The following is a 12,018-nucleotide window of genomic DNA, read 5'->3' on the forward strand; positions in this document are numbered from 1 at the left end:
TTATTCTGTATGGAGGGTTTTTTTCCCCCAAGGGGCGGGGGGGGGGTCGCCGTCAGTATTTTTGTTTGAACATTTTGTAACGATTAAGGGAGATTAAGTCTCTCTCGCGTTTTCATCTCCTCCCCCTCCCCCCTCCCCCTGCTGCTCTGCTCCAAACAGACATAAAGCGCGACCCCAAGTGGTCACACGAAAAATCGCATCCAGTAAAGGCGGGTGGAAGGGGGAGGGAGAGAGAGAGAGAGAAAATTCCCTATCCAAGTCTAGAAATGAAACGAAGCCCAGGTGTAAGGCGAGCCCCTTGCAAAGGACGTGCGAAGCGAAGGGGCTCTTGCTGCGCGTTGCAATGCCCACCCTTGCTAAACACGAGCAGCATTTTAACACCAAGCTTTCGCTCTCACGAGAGCTTGTTTTATCCCTTTACCTGCCACCTGGACCCAGGCGCTCGCATGCACCACACAAAAAGGGATTTTCTTGCTCGCTTCTTCAGAGAATGCGGTGGTTTATATATTGATCCGATTGAACTGTTGACCTCCTCTGCTTTTTATTTTCAGGGGCAGAAAAAGAGAAAAGTTAACGATGCAAAGCGCGTTCTTCTTTTATCAGGAATGGCCAGGGAGTTTCATCTTACCCAACCCGGGGAGCGCTAGGCTTTGTGCGCGAAGAAACGAAGGCGGCTTCGTCCAGAAGTGAATTCAAGGACGGGCTCTTTAAACGTCAGAAAACCCACCGGTTCTCTCCTGGTTTTTGTTTTCATCCCGGCCCCTAAACGCGTGTATTTCGGGAGCGATGTGACCCTGACACGCTGCAACCCGAGATACCCTTGGTTCGAAATGAATGCTAATAAAACCAATGGGATCGGGTGGTCTTGCTTCTAGGAAGCTGCTCAAGGTTCGGGGACTTGAGGAAGGAGAAGGGAAGGGGGAGGAGATCTCTTGGGGATCTCTTGGGGAGATCTCCGGAGGCCGAGAGACGTGACTTTGGCGTAAAAGGATGCTTGTTTTCCCCTTTTTAAACCGAAGGCGATTGCTTCTGAGGAACCAAGTAAAAGGTTCTCACAATCCACCGCCTCTTCCCCACTTTATAAGGGGAGAGAAAACTTGCAGGCCGAAGGTAAAACTTAAGTTGGGAGCCGTCTCCTAATGCGCTCTGCCAGACGGAAAGGAAAGCCAAAACTGGGATACATTTCCAAGTTTTGGGGCGAAAGGTGCCTGCCCGTTTCCTTCCTCCGACGCCAGTGGGCACATTTCTAGTTCTAGAAGCGCCTTCCTTTGCTCCCATGGCTAACTTCCTGCGCTCGCTCAGGGGCAAAGAAACCGTGGAGGTCATCCGGGCGGCCTCTCAGGAAAGGGAACTGGAGCGTTTAAAACTTCCCTCTTTCCCGGCTGGTTGAGGTTTCTCCTCGATTTTGCTTCCCCATCCGCTGAATCGTTCCCGAGCAAGTGGCCTTGTCCGTCCACTCGCCGTCCCTGCCCTCATAAGCAACGGGGTAAGAACTTGGAAGAGAGGGGTGCGAGTTCGAATCCGACCCGAGCCCTGTTCGGCGGGCCAAACGCTTATGGATCATCGGACCCTCCTGAGTTCTAAACGGAAGGGGGAAACTCCGCAGCCAGAGTTCCCGGGGAAGGAAAGCGCCTTAGGCCCATCTTTGGCGCAAAGCCCTCGGGCGGTGGGTTCCCGGGGTATTTAAGCGGGAACCAAATGCCACCAGAAACCGGAGAGCCCATCATTTTAAGAGAATCTTAGGATCGACTTTCTTAACTTTGCCCTTGTTTCTTCGCGAGTTCAGTGGGAGTGACTTGCCCAGAAGGCTGCGCCTGGGATTGGCGCCCTTAACTTCAATCCAGTTAGGATCGCATGTCCTTAATTTATGAACAAGATCCCCGTAGGCTCTCTATTGAGATTTATTGTTGCTGTTGTTGTTCTTGTTTGTCATCGGGATTTCCGATCTGTATAATTCCTTTGATTTCACAGTCCGATCCTAAACACCCGCGCTCTGAAGAAATGCCCATCGAGTTCAATTCCCACCCTAAACGAGTTTCCTGCCTTGGAATCGACCAAGCGATTGCTGGTGGATGGATGGATGGGGACGATCCGTTTTCGGATTATTATTTATCACAGATCGTCACCCCCACCCCCCTTTTGCGATAACGCTAGGGAGCCTTTTGGAAACGCACAGCGTGAGACGCGCCTCCTGAAGGTTTTTTTTTTGCGGCAGCCTGGCCGCCACAAAAGATCCCAAGATTTGAGAGCGAGGGCACCAAAGACTGAGTCTCAAAAGAAAACTCTCGGGTAAGGCGGCACCCTGGTGGAAAAGAGAGTAGCCTGAGCGCTTCCCTTCCTTCCTTGCCGGAAAAGAAAGTGCCCTTCAGCGCACATCCCCTCGCCGCCGCCGCCGCCACCGCCGCCCTCCCCTCCCCCGGCACAGTTGTTTCCTGGCGCTTAGTAGCCAGACCGCGCGATCCGTGGAGAGCCGAGCTGTTTGCCGGCATCCTCGCTTAAGCATTCAGTAGTCAAACCACTGCACTTCTCGTGGGGCAGGGGGGAGTGGCGGGCGGGAGGAGGGGCATAGGGCCCCGCTCCATGCAAAGGTAGAGAGCCGGTCTGGAGGTGTTTTTTTTTCCTTAACACCCCCGCACTCTCAATTAATTCTTTGTAAATTAAATCCTTCCTTCCTTCCCCACTGAAGGTTTCCAGGAGCCTCCCCGGCGGGCTTTTCTCAGCGCTCTTCTCGTTTGTCATAAACTATGTAGGCAGTCATAAAAAGGCGCTCCCCTCCCTCTGTTTCAATAGCCTTTTTATTCCTACTCATTAACGGTTTAAAGAGAAACTTCCTTGACGAAATGTGGGCACATTTGGACGAAACCCCTTAATCTCTGGTGTTATTATGAATTGGGTTCCTGGAACTTCCAGAGATTTTGGGTCTCCTTTTCTCTCAATTTACAGGCTGATTTAAATCACTGTGGATGCTTTGTAATTTAAGTTGCCAAAACTGAATCCGCTCCGGGATTATAAAAGGTGAGAGCGTCCCTAGACTTAATACACAAATACCAGAGGAGACAAATAACCCAAAAGTTATACAACCCCGATCTTTCAAAAAAACAAAACAAAACACTATTAAATGGAACTTTCATACTCTTTGGTACCGGAAGCCCAAAGACGAATCAGAATGAATCGGATGTCAGTGGTGAGTCGCACTGGTCCTCGAGCTGCAAAGCGATTCGCTTCGCCAGAGTCCTTGGTCCACAAGAGCATCTCAGAAGTTTTGGAAGTCAAGAGACATTCGTAGGATAGCTTAGTGTTATGTGCCTTGAGCGCCAAACATGCCTTGTTTTTTAAACCTGGGATTTCCGCTGCCACCCTTTGGGGTTTGGGGTCTGTTGAGACTCGCAAGCTGAATTGAACGTGCAAGTGTTGGCGTTCGCACACGTTATTTTCAAAGAAGTCGCTTTGACCAGCAAGCTTGTTAGAGGCGCACTCCCAAGGAATAAAGCACCTGTTAGAGTTGGGGGATCTCCCTCCTCTTGTCGGTCCCCAGAGAATGAAGTGAAGATAGCATTGCACAAAACAACAACGCGCGATTCTTTTGCGCTTGAGATCTCCCTCTGAGATCCCGAAGGGCGACTTGGAGACTTACTCCCATGCACCGCCCGACGGATTGAAAATAACCTTTCGATTCAAGATGGATTACTCGAAAGGGAACCTTCTCTGCTTAGGAAATGTGTTTAGAACAGGATGAGCTCTTCTTCAGGAGGTCTTTAAATTGAACGCAGCCGGTGATGGTAATCTAATCCACACCTCAATTCATTTAATCTACTCTCATTTACACTCCCCTGAACTGAAAGGGAATGGGTGCCTCGATCTCCGGACTGAACCCGAATCTTAGAGATAGTGAGAGTGGAAAGCGCCAGCTCCATATCTTACTTACACTTGAGTCAATTTCATAAGCGGGTTTCACTCAGAGAAGCTGCGTTAGACAGCAAGGGCAGCGGTGGGTTCAGTGAGGCTAATCTACAAGTCCGTTGACCCCCAGACCTCTGCCTTATTTTAGTAAGTAAGGGAGAAAAAGAAGGGTGGTGGAAGTCCCATCCCCACACGCAGGCGCGCGTTCTCCCTGGATCCGCAAAGTTTCGCAGCTAAGCAGGGATGGCTGCGAGGCAGCCCAGCGCAGCATCTACGAGCGGCGGGTTCAGTGCACAATTGGCCAGGCGGAGGCACTCCGGAGCGAAATTGCTATGGGCTTTCGAGGGAACGGCGGTGTAATTCGTACAGGGGTCTCTGTGGGGTATTTGGTCCCATCCCGTGAAAAGCACGAATGCTTTTATTCCAGAGTCACACACCTGATGTTTCTACTAGTCCTTCTAAAAGTAGAGGAATCCCCTTTATAAAAGGAGAGGATCCGAACCACAGCGGCGAGATTTTTTTTAAAAAAACCCTATCCCGACGTCTTTGGGGTGGCGAGTTTGTCTTCTGAAGATCGCAGCCGCGGATAAGCCCGGCAAATTTGAAACGAAATCCTATCCACCCACTTAAAACAAATCTATTTCAGAAACGAGAGTGACATCTTCAGTCGATCTCTGCTGGCGATCTGAGGGGGAGGGGAGGCGCCGTCAAGACTAAGAGACGGGACAGCTCCTTTTTTCCTCGGAAGGGTAAAAAAAAAGGACAGTGGATACTCTTTCGGATTCGTGTCCAAAACGAGAGGTTGGGGGGGGGTGTCTTCATTTGCTCAGTTTGTAACGCCAGAGAAACTAAAGGGAAGGGTAGATTAGCACAGGATAACACGAGACATCCTCTGTTTCCAAGCTCTTCCATTAAAAAAAAAATACACACACACCCCAAATTAACAAACCCTCGACTTGCCCCTTGAACTGCCACTACGATGGGGGAGAGGGTTTTACTCTCGATCGGTTGATTTTGAGACGCACTTAGATCAGTTGAACGAGGAAGATCTCCCACCCATGTGACTTCGGGCAGAAATGGGCTCACCTGTTTAGTTTCGCAAAGCCAGATCCAAAGTTTATTTAATGGGAGGGAGGGACGCATATCAAGAAATGCGTGGCCGCTGAAAAAATCGAGGAGGAATTTAATGCCCAAATCACATGTTTGCAACTAAGGAAAAGTTTCCTTTTTTATATATCTCTGCCCCCTCCCCCGCTATAAGTGCTCAACCGGGGGGGGGGAAGCGTCCCTGGAATCCTATTTGAACCCACCCACCCCCCGAGACTCCGCAGAGCGGCGAAGCTTCACCGTTGCTGCCGCGCTCCCCATCTGGCCTTGGCGATCCTTACCTAGTTCCCTCCCTACTTAATCAGTGCAAGCGGTCCGTTAGCTTACGCAGCCAGCCAGGCAGCGAGCGCTGCTTAAGGGGGTTGGAATCCTGCGATGCTTTTTTCGGCCCGGTTCTCTTAGGGGATAGATTGGGGGGGGGTTGCTCTTGTTTCGGAGCGCAGGTTTTAAGAGAAGTCAAAAGAGGGCGGCGGAGGGAGGGAGGAAGGGATAGGGGGGGGGGGGAAAGAAATTTGGAAGAAACATGGCGCCACTTTGGCTGCGTTTGTCTATATCAGAAGCAAGGAAAAAAAACCAGCGGCCTCTGGGTTTAGTTCTGCTATGGGTTTCTCTCTTTCGTGCCCCCCACCCTCCCTCGCCCTTAGTTAATCATCGATTCCATATCAAGGGATGGGCTTTGCAAGAATCAGGCGTGGGGAGAAAGGGGAGCCTTGAAGTGGAAGTAGCCCACGCGTGTAAGTTTTCAGTTTAGCACTTTGATTCTTTTCTGCACCTCTCTTCCTTTCTCTCTCTCTCTCCCAGGACTGGAGGCACGGTGCAAGTCCGATGTTTTCTTTCTCTCTTTTTCCTCCTTGCAAATGTTTTGATTTTGGCCTCAAAGGCTCGGGAGACAGGAACCTCCCTCCAGTTTGACTGACCCGATTCCAGGCGAGCAACCGGGGGTCAGATGTGGACCTCTCCTAGGGAAAAAGCCTTTAACCAAGGTAGGTCTCCCTCAAGAAAAGCAGTAGCGATTTCTCTCTTCCGGTTCCCTTCCTGCCATCGGCCAACCGCAGATGCTCAAAGGCATTGCACTATCGCTGTGCCTACAACTGATTAATCCATTAGCTTAATGCATTTAGTCTTAATTAGAATGTGCACCTTAAATTGCTGCATTTGTGGGTTGCCTTTTGGGTCAGGCATGTACCCTTCGCTTGGAAGACTGTCACCTCTGGGAAGCTGTACAAGGTTCAACAGGAGTGAACAGAGTTTTGATTGCATTTCCTTCCTCCCCCCCCCCCTTCTTTTTTAAAAAAAACTTTGGCCTTCCCTCTGCACTGAATAAGTAGAAATCTCAGCTTTTGGGGTCTCTTCTGAGCACAACAAAGGAAGACCTTGCCCATTTACATTTGTGGTTGTCTGAATTGTGATGATTGATCTTTCCCCAAAGCTTTGGAAATCAGTAACTGCATGACGGTTATTAAAATAAGTTCATTAATGAAACAAGCCATGGATGAATTGGTCCCAAATATTATTAGAAATGTATCCAGAGACTGAAATAAAAACAGCCTTTCTTTGATTTAGAAGGGAAAGTTTCAACTGTAACTGTTTGTTTTAGCCCTTATGGTTGTGGGCACAAACTTTAGCATTACAATCATTGTAGGAAAATGGAGTGAATGGGGCTCAATCCCATCCTTCTTCTTTTCTCTTTCTCTTACTGAAGTATATGGAGATGTCTCTGAATACCTCTCAGTCCAATCCTTAACCCAATTAAAACAAAATTTTGGGGTTACATGACATCCCTGGTATGAAAATCACTAGAGCTATAATATATTGTAGCCAAGCACTTCAATATTTGGTGGCTATGTAGACAATGTTGTCTGGATGGTTTCCATTGGCTTGAATCCAACATGGCCTTAACACTCAGAGGGAAAAGATGGGAGAGCAATGAACAGCAAATGCCATAACATAATATACTGGTTCAATTGGGTAGTTCTGAATCTCATTTCCTTCCCTGTTCAGAGGAAAGGCCTAGAGAAATTATATGCTTTCTTCTCCCCCTCCCCCTAAGATGGAAAAGTCTGAATGGGTGGGTACGTGACTGACTTTATGTGAGAGTTAATTAAAGCAAGGATATCACTTTCAGTTTGCCATAAATGACCAAGAATCTCAGACAAGCTATAGCTCAAAGCTGGGGGGAAATACCTCTGGTGATACTCAGGATACATAAGGACCTGGCCATTAGGAAAGAGACATATCCAATAAATCCATTGCATTTTGTCAAAATCTATTAAAATAGTAAAATGCAATAAATGATGTGATTTTGCAATGCCAAAAGGAGACCTTGACTACTATGTAAACCTTTCCCATTAAGGAAACCTTATAGGTGTTCGACATTGCTTTAATTTAAATAAATAGGGTTGGTTCAATTTATTTTATGCTACACTCACGTGCAAATCCCAAAAGTGCTTTTTCAAGAAGCAGCTGGACTTTCTGGTTTCTTCTTTGAAGACATTTGGATGAGAAGCAAAAGGTTTTCAAAGAAAAAGCAGAAGGTCCAGCTGCCTCTTGAAAAAGCACCTTCAGGACAACCATGACTGAGAATCTCCATAGAGTCATAGGCATTCACATGTGAAAGAGTCCATTGGTATCGCTTTATGGTTAATGCATTTTAAAATTGCATTTTTAAGGGTTCAACATTGAATGTTGAATATTCCAAGTATTATTTTACTGTTTTTCTTAGGAAGATATTAGAATAATGAGGATGATAATGTGGAGGCCTTTATATTTTAAAATGTGTTGACTAATTACAGCAATAAATGCCTATTCATTTTGCCAAACCTAGAGTAGTCTTGCACATATATTTTTTTTCTAAACAAAAAATGTTATTTTAAACTGGGAGTGCTCAGAGAATTTAATTTGGGGTTTTTTTTGAAGTGAGAATGATGCATTATTATGATAAATATTATGTGTAAATAAAATATGAGTTGAATTAATTTGCTTGAGAATTTAAATATCATCCTGCAAATCATGGGCTGACCATCAATTTCCATTTGAACTGACTAGCCCCATTAGTTAGACATCTCTAGTTAGCTTCTGCCACTAATTAATAGATCAGGTTGATCAAAAACGTTTCAGTTTCAGTCGTTATAGCTAATAGTGTCCAGTGATATATCAGTTTTCATTAATGTAGCTAGCTGCTATTTATATCAGACATTTTGATTTGTGGCTAATATTATACCTTGTGTCTATAAAATACATAAGCTGGTGGCTGATTATATAAAGAAGTACCCCTTCTCTGTCTTATCCTTTTGGTTTTGGTAGCTCACCTTTCCATAGGATAAGCAGCTGAAGTAATTGCTTCCTTTTGTGTCTTTCCAAATCTTGTTTTTCACCCATCTGAGGGAAAGTGATTCTGGGTATCATACCACAATCCAGTAAAACAATAAATATAAAACAATTATTACCTAAAACCATTATAAATAATTGTTAAAAATATTAAAAACTGTAAACAGCCATTATTTTTTTCTTGTTTATAGAAAAAAGAAAAATAATAGGCAGAGGGAATGTCAATAATAATGGGACCATCTCAACAAGTTCACTCTGTTGATAATGTTGTATCTATTTTTGCCTTTTTAAAAAGTAACAGTGCTCTTTAAAACAAAAGTTTCCTTATGATGGCCTAAAGAAGTTTTCAAATTCACTGTATAAAATACTAAACTAAAAATGACATGCTGTAATTCTTCCTCAGCATGGAAAGTAAAATAGAAATAATAAAACGTGAAAGGGATCTGCCATAATATAGCTAAGTTAGCGTGGAAATATTAAACTGCAGACATATTGTATGGAAAGGAATGAGAAAATAAAATTTGTGTTTTCTCCGAAAAGAATGTGTACTGGGTATCAGGTATGCCATACTGAAAAAGCCATTCTGGACTTGGGGACCAACCCTGGGAAGGATGATTCCTGGTCAACCATGTGCTACATCTCTGTACAGAAAGAGGCTGGAACAAAACCTATAAAGATCATGCTTTACAAAGAAATTAATCAGGACTGTCATGTTGGGGTTTATAAAGGAAGTATAGCTAGGCTTGTGGCTGTTTTTTGGGTGGGATTTTGGAGATGCTTAAAAAAATCCCACCAGGGAATTCAGGACAATAATACACAGATAATAAAGATTTGTGGTGTTTAGAGGTGCAGTTCAGTGGTGGATTCCTACTGGCTCAAACTGGTTCAGTCAAAACAGTAGTGGTTTGGCAGCCTGGGTCATCCGGCAGCGACCTAGGCCTGCCACGCCCCCAAATTGGTTCCCCAGGCAGTGCCTCAGAAGCGCCATCTTGTTTCTAAGTTCTGCTCATGCGCAGAACAATTTTAATTGCATGGCCCATGCACATGTAGCGTGCATCAAGTGCATGCATGCGCAAAGAGCACATATGAGCAAACCGGCAGTGGTACCTGCTGGAACCCACCCCTGGTGCAGTTGATTACTTTTTAAAAGATAAAAGGCTGTTTGTGGCCTTTTTAATTCAAATCAAATATGTCCTTTCTTGAGGGACGTGGTGGCTCATTGAGGGACGGTGGCTAAGATGCTGAGTTTGTCGATCAGAAAAGTTGGCAGTTCAGTGGTTTGAATCCCCAGCACCATGTAATGGAGTGAGCTCCCGTTACTTGTCCCAGCTTCTGCCAACTTAGCAGTTCGAAAGCATGGAAAAATACAAGTAGAAAAATGGAAATCATCTTTGGTGGGAAGGTGCATTGCTTACACCTTTAGGATTGAGTCATGCCGGCCACATGACCATGGAGACGTCTTCAGACAGCGCTGGCTCTTCGCCTTTGAAATTGAGATGAGCACTGCCCCCTAGAGTCGGAACAACTAGCACGTATGTGCGAGGGAACCTTTACCTTTTCCTTTATGTCCTTTTACTGGAGTTGGATAGATAGAATTATGAAATGCAGCAGAAAGATGTAAATATAATCCCTGGTCCTGTGCTATATAAGTATCTTTTGCTCTGTTTACCTTCCATTCCCCATTGGGAATTTTTGGTTTGGTTTCTGTTTGGCAATTTCTATGTGTGTGTATTTGTGATGTTAATTCACAGCTACTTCTTGATTTAATACCAGTTCAGTTACAAGAGAGGGATGCACAGTTAGCATTTTTTCTTACAAAGTATTGTACAAATATTTTCTGATGTATCAGTCAGGATTCAACATTTTTCCCATTGCAGATGATCAGAGAGTGATGACCAGGGATTTTTTTAATGTCCCCCGAGGAAAAAGTGGGAGGAATTCCATCTTCTTCACATGGAGATTTCTTTCCATTTAAGGAACAGTCCTCTTTTCTCCCCGCTCATATTTTAAAATTAAACAATGAGGGAAAGTAGGTCAGGTTTGATGCAGATGGTGTTCTTCAAGGTATGACCTATGGAAAAAATGAGATACAATCAAATCATTTCTTAGTAGAAGCAATAATTAAAGTACATTTTTCTGACCAAAAGTTTTTGCTTCAGTGGGATTTATTATCTGTTCTACCTTTGCTTTCTTGACACCAAGCTAGCAGGAATAGCCAATACCCCAGAAGGTAAGCTCAGGATCCAAAAAGATCTTGACAGACTTGAACAATTGGCCCTATCTAACAAAATGAAATTTAATGTGGAGAAAAGCAAGGTTTTACACCTGGGCAGGAAAACCCAAAGATACAAGTATAGATTAGATGAAACCTGGCTCAGAAACAGTAACTGTGAGAGGGACCTTGGAATCCTAGTGGACGATCACTCAAACATGAGTCCGCAGTGTGTGGTAGCAACCCAAAATGCTAATACAATCTTTGTTTGTATAAACAGAGGCATAGAATCAGAATCACTTGAAGTTTAGTACCGCTTTCTAAAGCCTTAGTAAGACCTCACTTGGAATACTGCATCCAGTTTTGGTTGCCACATTACAAAATAGATGTTGAGACTTTGGAAAAAGTGCAAAGAAGAGCAGCTAAGATGATTAAAGGCCTGGAGACTAAAACCTATGAAGAATATTTGCAGGATTTGGGTTTGGCTAGTCTAGAGAAAAGAAGAATTGGGGTAGGGACACATGATAGCAGTGTTCCAGTATTTGAGAGGCTGCCACAAAGAGGAAGGGGTCAATCTATCTATCATCTGTCTGACTATCATCTATCTATCATCTATCTATCATCTATCTATCATCTATCTATCTATCTATCTATCTATCTATCTATCTATCTATCTATCTATCTATCTATCTATCTATCATCTATCTATCTATCTATCTATCTATCTATCTATCTATCTATCTATCTATCTATCATAAGATTTACATACTGCACATATCAGTCTCAGAGCTGCATGCAACACCACCTCTGTTTAACCTAAGTTGCTGTTTTGAGAAATATACTGAGCCATAGCCTAACTAACCAAATGGCTTGGTGTACATAAAATGTTAAGCCATAAACCCGCCAACCAAGGTTAACAGTAACTAAGCTTGTACATATTCATCTGCCAATTCTTTAGCAGAGCTGCTGAGTGCATTTCCTGAACACAGTTAAACTTTACTCAACATGTATTTTATAATGATATAAAATTATATTATAATGTATTTTGAAACTTATTGCATTGGGAATAATAATTTTATTGCCTTTGAGTATTTTGAATCTCTTTAGATTTTCTGCAATGTAACTGGAAGATTCCAGTATATGATTCAGATTAATTTGGCTATAAATAAATCTTGAATCGTGGTGACTACTCTGTGGCTATAATGAATGAGATTTGCTAAACCTTTTCCAGAAGTGTTGGTATTGTGATTCTTTGAAGGACAAGCTGGTTGGCTGTTCTGGGAGCTGTAATTCAAGCTATCTGAAGGACATCAAGCTAGGAAAAGTTGAACTATATTGATAATTTTCAGCATTGAGTTCCAGGATTTGTTAATAACTCTTTTAATAGGAAAGCCAAATTATGGCTTGATAGGAGAATTAAAAAGACAGCCACAGAGCATCCATTTGATACATAGAAAATTCAGAGGCTGAAT

Source organism: Thamnophis sirtalis, unplaced genomic scaffold (assembly GCF_051295495.1).
Source record: "Thamnophis sirtalis isolate CommonGarterSnake01/CBP01778 unplaced genomic scaffold, rThaSir2_p1.2 scaffold_7, whole genome shotgun sequence".
Classification (NCBI taxonomy): Eukaryota; Metazoa; Chordata; class Lepidosauria; order Squamata; family Natricidae; genus Thamnophis; species Thamnophis sirtalis.